At 40.2% G+C, this 11,545-nt stretch overlaps 1 pseudogene; it reads right to left on the reverse strand.

The window, feature by feature from the left end:
• Positions 1-7,082: 7,082 nt before the first annotated feature.
• Positions 7,083-10,906, reverse strand: LOC123138930 (glyceraldehyde-3-phosphate dehydrogenase 3, cytosolic-like; annotated as a pseudogene).
• Between the last annotated feature and the right edge of the window lie 639 nt (positions 10,907-11,545).

Consider the following 11,545-nt stretch of genomic DNA (forward strand, 5'->3'; position numbering starts at 1 on the left):
TGCGCGAATAAAAGGCCAATGTGAAATGTTTCATGCACTATTATATTGTGACAAGACTCACTACTGCTGTATTTTATTGATCAAGTAAACTATATACATGATTTGCGGGAATATTTCTTTATATAAGGCGTCCTTTGTGTATCACTAGGGCTTAACTATATGTGTCTTAGTTATTCCACATTGATATGAGGCAATCAAACATAAAACTAAAGAAAAAGCTAGCCACACCAATTACATGTGACTTAGATGTGCAATACTACTTAGAGTACATCTAGACGTGCTTCAACAAAAACGTATTTTATAACTCAATTTTTTCTCTACATGGAGATATACCCGTGCGTTAAGAATATGAAACAATACATGTAAAAGAAGTGGGCTGCAGTTGCATAATTCAATTAAGGGTAAAGATATATATTTTTCCACATGTTAAAGATATAGGTGTTGAACCACTAAAAATATATATATACCCCGTTGCAACCCATAGGCGCCTATGGATTATATCGTCATGTCTATAGTTTTTGTTATGACAACTTATTTTTATGGAAGGATATGGGCCACCTGATGAGTACATGACAACGATTAATTAAAGTCATTTCCTTCTAATACGATTTAGTATCCAATCTAACGGTGTGGCCTACCATACGTTGAATTGGTTTCCCAGTTTGGCCATTAATTTTCCCTTAGATGGATTTGCTTATAAGGAAAGTTAAATCCTCCTTGTTCTGATCTGGAAAGGGGGACGTATATAATAGAATTATAATCGGCGTCTATTTATTTGCCTATTGTAGTATGGAATAAAAATAAATGCTTGTCCGTTTATTAGCAAGGTTTTGTAATGGATACATTCACGGATGGAATGATATGGGCACCTTCCAGTCCATACAATATTCTAATGCCTCACCGACCTGTTGGAAGGAAAATTCCCCTCCGACTATCATATATATGGCCCGTCTGTGAGTCCACCATTGTCTAATGCCACCTCGCTCGCTCATCCTGGTGCTAAGATGACTTTCTGCCCGCGGTAATGGCTGCAATGCCGATATTTTATGGAGTGGACGACGCAGTCGAGTACATCTACAACTACGTCACGGTGTCATCAGTCGAGGAGGAATTAGAGTATGTTCTGCCAGCCCTAAACTTCATCTATACTTTAATTGCAATTGTTAGCTGCAGATCACTGCCATCATAGTTTTTATTATTGTATTTTTATTTTAAACCCGCGTAAAAACCCGTTCTTTCACCGAATCCAGGGCGATTAGTTGGCCACGTTCATAATTTATTGCATGCATTTACTTGTTAGGATCATGCTATCCTTTATAAATACATAATGTTCTTAAAATCTATAGTACTGATTGCAAAAAAATGGCCATGTGCTAATATTATCATTTTACATTACCCCATGATAATACCATCCATACCACATTATTTTAAACCACCATGTTTTTATGAACCGTAGTATATTGCAACAGGTCCTCGTGTATGATACATGTGCCATCTACAGAATTGTTCATAACTATCAGAATAGTTTTGGTTATCTCAATGAATAGTACTTCTCTCCTGAAATGACGCTACATTCCAATTAGAAGATACATACATTGCAGACCTTACTAAAGTTTGGAAAAAATGTACTATTGTTTGCCCACACATTGAAGTATTACATTATTTTGATACCCTTACTTTTCTAACAACTTTTTTATCATGCTGTTTTGTTTGCAGCACAATATGGATAAGGAGCCCTCGTCCATTCGTGATCGAGCTAAGCCTACGGACTATCCAAGACACCATGCGAGTTGATACATGGGTCAATCCGAACTGCTTCGATCTTGCAGTGCGTAAGCTTACTAGCGACGCGATACAGAGGATTGCAGGAACAGACTTTGTTAGCTCCACACATATGTTTGATTTGCGATTCCATCGCCTAGCACGGGTGCTGATTCAGGCTGGCTTAGGCCAAGCTAAACGCACCAACTTGTTGATTAACAATGTCATTGTACATCCTTTGCCGAAATACGACGTGCTCATGACCCCATCCATTGTAAGGATTTTCATTCTTAACAATTGGTTTGTATACTTTCTATTCACCATTAACTTTGTATACCTATTGCAGTACCTATTGCCGTTGTATTTGGTGGATTCCTCCTACGGCCTCATTGTAGTTAATATTGAAAATAGGAGGACTCTCCTGATTGATCATTCCAATGAGTCATTCTTAGGCTCAGAGGACTTTCATGACAAGGAACTTAAGAAGGAAGCACGTATAGTTCTGCAAGAATTTGGCAGTGTGTTGCAACAGGGGAGGCCTGGTTTGAATCCCCATCTCGTGGATTGGCCACAAGATCATACATTTATTACAGCCCCGCGGTAATTGTTTAAATTGATCGTTCATATTATAGCCAGAGTGTTAGTTTCTAATATATGTAGACTTTTGGTCACAGCCTAGACTCTGGATTGAAGGTCCTACATGAGATGTCTTACCAAGATGATACTCGCGGGCATAACATGTCCAGGACTTCGGTACGTGCATATATAACAAGTTTAATGGAATCCAAGAGCTTTGTTAATTATAAATTTATGTTCTTCATATCACGTATGTCTGTTGTGCAATTAATTTTTCAACAAGTTAATAATTTTTTGTTTTTGTTTTCTAGGATTCAATGCAGCTTAGAAAGCACTTGCTGGTTCAGATGCTGATGATCAAAGGCAATGAAGCATATGGAAACATCCCAGCTGAAATTACAGCGTCCTTGAGGTTTTTGGACGAATGACAATGGACTGATGCATAGTCAAATTTTGCAAATATAATAAGCTAATAGAACTTTGGTAGGGATCAAATAGAGATTTATCCTTTTGGCAATATGAATAATGTATTGGATTATACAAATATTCAGGGAATAAAGGATTTGATGGATCCCTCTAGCTTCCTGTTCGCTTCAATGTTGTCTGCTTGTTTAGGTTATATCTATTAATTTTGACTTCTATGTATATTTTGTACTATAATACCCATGCGGTCAGGAGCAGGTTTGTTGCTCCATGTGAACCAGAGGCATTCTGTAGTAGGGCTTGACGCTAGATGAGATGAGTCGCCATGGTTTCATGGTTTTCCTAAACTAGGCAAATGCATGTGTGTGCACATGATATTTACATCCTTCGAAGGCAGCATTGTTCCTCCAACTGTTTCTGCACGTACTGTCATTTTCCTCTAAGAGATACAAAGCGGAAATCGTCACATCTCTCAATGCCCGCATCCAGCTCAAAACCCCCTATCACTTCCTCTCCCTCGCCCGCTGCTCTCACCTCTGCCACGCTAGGAATTAGGGATGAGCAGGAAAACTGTAAGGAATTTGGGGATCTCTATGTGGCAGAACATAGTTTTTTGGTGCCTTTTTGTTGCAAATATTTATAGCTTTCTAGGAAGGCCAAAAGTTCTCAAAATTCTTCGATATTATGTTGTTGTTTGTTGTCTTAGGCTCACACCAAATGCTGATTTATAGCAGTGAATGTAAGTTGTATTCCAAGTATAGTACGTTTATATATATGCTGCATCGAGATCCTAATTGCCGTGAATTTAACTTTGCTGTAGCTAAACTTGGCATGCAAGCAATGAAAAGATTTTTATTTAATTCATACTAGTATATATGGTAGAACTATATTCTTTTTACTAACTTATGATTTTTTTTACATATTTTCTATTTTTTAACAGGTGTGCATTTGATGGAAAAAGGAAATAGATCTGCACGATCCACAATGGTATATATGGTAGAATACAATGGTATATATGGTGGAAAACAATGGTATATATGGTAGAACTATATTCAGCCATGATTTGCTACCCAGTTATTCCCCGCGTGGCCTACCTATATATGTTATTCTCCTCTGCCATCCGTCCTCCCTCTCCTTGCTCTTCCTTCGGCCATCACAACAATTAAAAATATATCTATTTATATTTTTGCTGCATCCACATCCTAATTGCCAAGACACCTCGGTGAACGATCACTCACGCGTATCAATCAGCGATGGAGCCCATCATTGGAAACAATGCGCCGGCGATCCAGGTTGTGGCAGCGCGCACTTACCAGGGCGTTTCTGTGCCCAGGCCCCTGGATACCGCTGCCCCCGACCCCAATGAGGCTGCCCTCCAGCTCCACGATGCTGTGGTCGACACCCAGGAGGATTTGCCCGTGCCCCTGCATCTTCTGCCCCCACCAAGGCATTTTGTGGAAGATGCACTCGAATATATATTCGGCTTTATGAACGGCGTTCACGATGAGCAGACACTAGAGTAAGTTATGGTATTGTAAGTTTATTTTATCGAAATAAATCTCATTATAACTAGGTCATACACAACATACTCTGTTGAATATAGGTGTATGATATTACTTGATTTGTTTTTCTTTAGATTAAATCTTACTTTTTGAGTGCATCAGTAGAAATTTTTTTATGGAAAATGATTTGGCAGTATTTCCGTTGCACATCAACCGTGTGTAATGAATAACAATCTGCTAAAATTATTTGCAGTAAAAATGTTGAAAATCTTAATGTCCTTACTATATTGTACAACAATTTAATATTGTTTTTGAACAGCCAGCAAACTTGGTATAATGGGTGTTACCTAAATTTTCCTCTTAATTTCTAACAAATTAATTTTTTTCTTACAGAGAAATTTTTATTGAATTTTAGCTTTTGCTAGAAGGTGCTCCAAAATTTTTCATGCTCTATAGTTTATCAAAATATTACGTTCTGCTCATAACTGTTAGATTATCTAGAAAATGTTACCATATGAACCATTTTTATGTGTTTTTACGTGCAACTCAATCTGGATAAGAATCGATACACCGTACCGGATCAAAATCAGCCTCAGAAAGCTGAAGGACACACTATTTCATACTTCAGCAAGCCTACATCCCGAATGCTTCAATCTCGCTGTTCGTAAGCTTGCGAGCGCTGAACTAGAGAGGCATGCGGGCACCAACATGGTTGGAGGAAAACATTATTTTGACTTGCAGTTTCATGCTCAATCACGAGCTCTAAGGTATTCCTGGATGCCGCAAGGGCAGCGCACCTCGACGCTGATCAACAATGCTGTTCTACAGCCCTTTCCTAGATATGATGTGTTCAACTCCACAATTGTAAGACTTTTTTATTCCTAATTTAATTTTCCTTTCCTGATATCATTTAACCTGTGTTGACCTTCTGTAGTATCTACTTCCGTTGTCTATCCCGGACTCCTCGTATGGTCTACTTGTGGTAAATCGGATGAGGAAAAGGGTTATCGTATATAATACATCACTTAAGTGGGAAATAGCACTCACAACAAAGAGATGATGAAGGAGATCACTATTTTGAAGCAAGAACTCAATGAAGTGTTGCAGGCTAGGGTCATTGGATGGAACACCGAGCCCATGGATTGGCGATAAGACAACATGTCTTTCAATTTTCGGCGGTAATTTAATAAATTTTTCAGATGAATAAGATGCAGTATGTAGAAATCTCAAGTTTTTATTCTGTTTGTCACAGCAAAGACTTGAGTTTCTTAGTTCTACAAGAGATGGCCCAACAGCTAGGTTCTTTGCGTAGCATGACCTGGATGAACACTACAGTAATTATCTTTACGACGAGTTTTAATGTGCCATTTATAATCCAACCACTTCAGCGTTTGATGGTGAATTTGTTTCATTGATTCTAGGATCCAATTATGCTGAGGAGCCAAGTGGTAGTCCAGATGCTTATGGTGAAAGACAATCTAGCTGCTGGAAACATCCCTCAGGAGATTACGGCGGCCTTGAGGGTTTTGAACAACTAAATATGCTTCTATGCATGCAGAACCATCAGGATTACTTCAATCAGCTTGTCATGTTTGGTTATGGATGGAAAACTACAAAAAAATTGGGTTTAGAATATTTAAGAACTAATTGTAGTTTTGGTACTACTACAAGATGGTTTTGCTGTTATATTTGTTGACTGTTGTAGTTGGCTATATAGATGGCGTAATAATCTGTTTGAATGCCCGTGCTGATCCGATGATCAGATGAAATTATCTGAAATATTTATATAGTTTCAAGAGTGATTTATGGTGGCATCCACTAGCTATGTTGGTTGTTTATTCGCCTAGACTTTCTATCTAAATTTTACGGTTCTAGACCAGACCAGTTTGGACCATACATGGTGCTCCAGTTGAAATGGAGTACTTTTGTGTTGTACCATGGCAGGTTCACAACATACTCAAAGTAGAATAGGAGATGTTTTCAGACATTGCCTGCCTCGCATCATATACTACCTCGTATAGTATAACTCCATCCATACACGCACTGTTATACTATACGAGGTTTTCTTCATCGGTAATAATCACATTCCAACTAGAGAATACTCAATAAACATATGACGTTCATATGGCACCTACCTTGCATATATTCTTTATTTTTTAAGTTGTCCTTGATCTTCCTTTCTTGCTGTTGCATTATATTCCAGGACTCTAATAGACGCTGCTTATATTTTGTGTGATCCTGAATATAGTAACAAAAATGAGAGATGGATATCCTAGCTTATTGATCAGTACATACAGTAAAAGAAACAAAACCACTTTAATAGTAGATATGTTAGTGTGGACGCCGTGAATTTTCTATTGCGATACAGCAAAGCATCTAGCACAAAGCAGTGAGCCACCAGCAAAGCATCAATAGCAGATTATGGTGTGGTAGAAGGGGGAGTGAAAGGTGTTGGCTCCTTGCAGTTGCCTGTTTTCAGTTGCTGCTGTATTGGAGAGGAGGAGGATTAGCTACTAGAAAGGAGGAGGATGCGGATCTTGCTGCAAAGGAGGGGAGGAGGGTTTGTTTGTCTTACACAGTTTGTGCAAATATCATCAAGCCTAACAAATGTAAGACCCTTCACAATATCACAGGCCCCCATACATATATAATCCCAGGAGTGCATATCCGGTGCAGTGATTGGTCGACATAAATATTAGTACAGGAAGCTACTACTACTAAGCTACTATACTAATCAATTCAAATTTTGTTCAAGTTGCTACCGTATTGTCGTTTAGATGATGTACCTGGCTGGCCAAATTTGCTGGAGTTTGCGTTGTCTCAGATAGGCTGCAGCAGTTCCACGTCCCCTTCTGACCCACGCTCCCTTGCAAATGATCGATGATGCATTAGGTGCATCTGTGTTTTGATTGTGCATACAACAAAATCATATGGCTGTTAATTGCCATATTTCAGAAACAAAACATTTAAGATTATTTGTTTGATAAATTAACTTTTTACATGTTGAACTGATTAAATACACATAAGTTAAATAGAAAGTTCATGTTTACCTTTTCAAACTGAACAATAATAAAAAATAGAATCAATATTTAAACATACATATAAGATATTTCATTTTTATATGGCATGCATAATTATAGTAAGTTATGATTTCTGACAAATTAATTAATACAACAAATTAGTTTTTAGTAAGTTATGATTTCTGACATCTTTTCTAATTTATTATGAGGTATGTGTATGATGAAAAAAGGAAAGATATCTGCACCATACATAATTATAGATGGTAGAACTGGAAAGATATCTGCTTCCCAGCCTTCCCCTTTTGCCCTACCTATATATGTTAAACTCCTCTGCCATCCCTCACACCCCTCCTTACTTTCCCTTTGCCCATCACATATAGAAAAGCATCAAAATACCCAGATTTGGAGGACAAATTCCGGAGGAGTACCTTCTGTAAGCAAGGAGCACCAAGAAGGCATCGTCCTTTAGGTACGAAAATTTCTGGATCTATCTATTCTGTAAAAGTTTAACAGTTATTAGATTAGGATCATGCTTGGTCAGGCATACCATCAAATTGAAAAGAAAGGACACCATTGTAGATAGTGCCAGGTTATAAAATTATCATAGGCAATACAATTGATTTTATATCTAATAAAGCAGTCCAATTAGGTGGGCTACAACTGATTACAAACATTTCTTTCAGATATTATAGGCTAACAGCCTATTCTGACCATAGTTGACTGCCTAACTTTTTAATGAAATCTCATTAATATACTACAACTCCTCCAAACTATCTCCCCTAAATCTAAGCATAGGGGATTCCCCTAGAAAGGTTTTCCCTGGTATCTTGTTTAACTCCAACAGCATACCTAAATCTCAACTCCTATATTTCAATCTCTCATATTTTATTTATTTGATGAATCTACAAAATTCATATGCTCACCTTTGTGAAACCCTGCATATTAAGTTGAATGATCAAACTATTTCTAAAATACAAAATTAACACATGCATAAACAACCAGATAAAAAATGTGTATGTTCTATAGCAAGGTGTCCATTCGTTACGACCAAGAAAGAAATTTATTATTACTTTTTATTTCATAATTCCTTGAATATCTTTGGCAACATGAGGCCAAACATCACAATTCCAAAAGAACAAAAATAAACTATATTTATATTTCACAATTCCTTGAATACATTTGGCAACCTGAGAAAATGTGAAAATGCAGCTCCATGTGAAAATGCATATGCTAATAAACCAAGAAACATCAGCTTGTATATTCTTATAGTAGATTTAAACATTCGATAAGATCCAAGCCGTGACAATTCAATAAGTTAACTTTATGATGTGTTGCTACGGGCAACAAGAATCAGATAATCCATCAAGCTACATTGTTCAATCAGTTAACTGATCATATAATAGAAGGCCAGTTGAATATACCTTTGCGGCACCAGTGCTGCTCGGAATGATGTTGAAGCTGGAAGCCCTTACACCTCTCCAGTCCTTGCTGGAAGGACATTCAACAGTCTTCTGGGTTGCTGTAAATTTAAATTTCAGCCACACATAAGCATGCAATAGTCAAATATATAATATAAAATGTTGAAGAAAAAACCCAGTGTAATGCATTACCAGTCATGGCATGAATTGTTGTCATCAAACCCTCAACGATGCCAAACCTGTCACTGATAACCTGAAAGAAACAAATTATCAGTATACAATTCCCAATATTGGCGGTTGGTTTGAGCTGCACAAAACTTCAATGATAAGCACCTTAGCAAGAGGAGCAAGGCAGTTAGTGGTGCAGCTAGCGTTGAAGACAATGTCAATGTCAGATTTGTATTCCTTCTCATTGACACCACAGACAAACATGGGAGCATCCTTGCTGGGAGCAGAAATGATGACCTTATTGGCACCACCCTGAAAGTGGTGACACAGAAAACTAATTTAGTAAATTATACACAATAAATATTCAGGTACCATGAAATGGAAAGTTTGAAAGAATGTACCTATATGTGAGCTGCAGCCTTGTCCTTGTCAGTGAAAACACCGGTGTACTCAACAACGTACTCAGCACCAGCAGCAGCCCATGGGATCTCCTTAGGGTTCCCACATCAGGACATTGTATGATCAGGGCGTTTACTTTGGAAATCAACTGCATGGCCACAAAAATTAGCGGTAACAAACCTGTAGCTAAACACAGGAACCTCCTTCTCATCGATGAGAAGGGTCTTGGAGTCCTTCACCTTAACTTAATGGTGCTTCCACTGTCCGTTGACAGTGTCATACTTGAAAATGTAGGTCTGCCAGTTACAAGCACATAATTTAGAACCATAATATGAGAGAATCAGTTGCACTATGCTTAATTTAAGTACTAATTGGCATGGAGCCTGCATGTGTCTTATTTAGTAAGATATGACAGAATACTACCAGGTGTACATCTATTATAAATACCACAATGGAACAATAGTCACTGCGTGGAACAAATAGATTCCTCAAATCTGGAACTACCTAACTATTCTCCACTGAAGTGAGGAATATAACGTATGCATAAGGCACTTGCAAAGCAGATCTAAAAGTCGTTTCCCAAAACTGATGATACAGACAGACATGTAGCGACATTCACTAGATTCATATACATCGCTATTTAACTGTGCTTATGATTGTGTAGCAAAGCATCAGCGTGTAACTAGAAGAGCAAATCCATTCATGTTTAGCACAGATCTAAGCTCGTAATCCAGTGAATATAAACTGGTGTCCCATGCACGAGTCCAAAACGACCCTACCATACGTGTCCGTAGAACAATACCATGTAGTCTTTGCTGATGAAGGGGTCGTTGACGGTGACGAGCCAGACATCGGGGCTCTAGAGAGCAACCCTGGCCACAAGCCTGCCGATCCGGACGAAACCTGCAGGGCAAAGCAAACATGCATCCAGTGGCGGAGCGTTACAAGCAATTAAGGGGGGGAGGGCTCATCAATTGTTGGTTGCCGACTCGTCGTATTCCATGCATATGCAGTAGCAAGTAGTCGGTAAATCTTAGTGATGCCAAAAGATGCAACAAGTAACAAGCAAGAAGCTACTCGTACATATATCGATCAAGCTGCTTGTACTAGCTACCTAAATTTGTACGAACAATTAATCAAGCTGCTTGTGCTAGCTAGCTATAGCTTTGTACAGATGGAATTATGGAGTATGGACTACACAAGTTAATCGGATTGAATGGGAGTCATCCACCGATGGCTGGGGTAAAACACTTAATACATATACCTCATATATACGTATAGTAACACAAGTGCAGTTTGAAATGGGGGTTCACAACCCCGTTTTGCATCCACAAGGCTCCGCCAGTGCATGCATCCATCAGAAAACGAACCCACGGAAGCAGCCAACAGTCAACAATCCAACTTAGGTTCGGATCCAGTGAATATAAACGGGTGTCTCATGCACGGATCCAAAACGACCCTACCATACGTGCCCGTAGATCTCATAAGCTAGGAGATTCGAGAACGATACCATGTAGTCGGTGGTGATGAAGGGGTCGTTCACGGCGACGAGATCGACATCGTATCTCTAGAGCGCAACCCTGGCCACAAGCCTGCCGATCACGCCGAAGCCTGCAACGCAAAGAAAAATTGCATCCATCAGAAAATGAACCCACAGAAGCAGCCAACAGTCAACGAATCCAACTCAGGGTTCGGATCGGCGTACCTGACCTTCTGGTGTGGCAGATCGAGGCACCCCTCTTCCGGTCTGCGCAAGGAACTCGCCGGAGATTAGTACATGCTCTCCGAACGGCGACCAGATCCAGCACCCGCGCCCGGTCGATGTTGCTCGATGTGAGCGTCACCTGCGGTCACACACGGGTCGCCGGAGACTGCTGTGCTGGTCGGCTGGCGGAGTCGTGGTCGTTGCGGGCTAGGCGACATGCGCGACGATGCGGCAGGGGGAGGTGAGCGGGCTAGATGTGGCGACTGGCGGGAGTGGAGAGGATAGGTGAGGGCCTGATGCGGCAACAACGAGCGGAGGAGCGCGACCGGGGGCTCGTGGACGCGCGCGGCCGACGTCTCGTGGACACGCGCAGCGATGCAGCGGCGGAGGGGAAAGGGGGAGTTGAAGAGAGTGGAGTGAGGAGTGAATGGGATAAGGTTGCGGGAGGGTAGGTGGTGACAGGTTTTGTGGGAGGCGGGGGAGGTGGGCCGTCGGACGGGGTAGGTGCGCCGTCGCCCGGGGGATGTGGGCCGAAGGAAGGGGGAGGTGCGCCGTCGCCTGTGCGTTGCCACG

This window comes from Triticum aestivum, chromosome 6B, assembly GCF_018294505.1.
Source record: "Triticum aestivum cultivar Chinese Spring chromosome 6B, IWGSC CS RefSeq v2.1, whole genome shotgun sequence".
NCBI lineage: Eukaryota > Viridiplantae > Streptophyta > Magnoliopsida > Poales > Poaceae > Triticum > Triticum aestivum.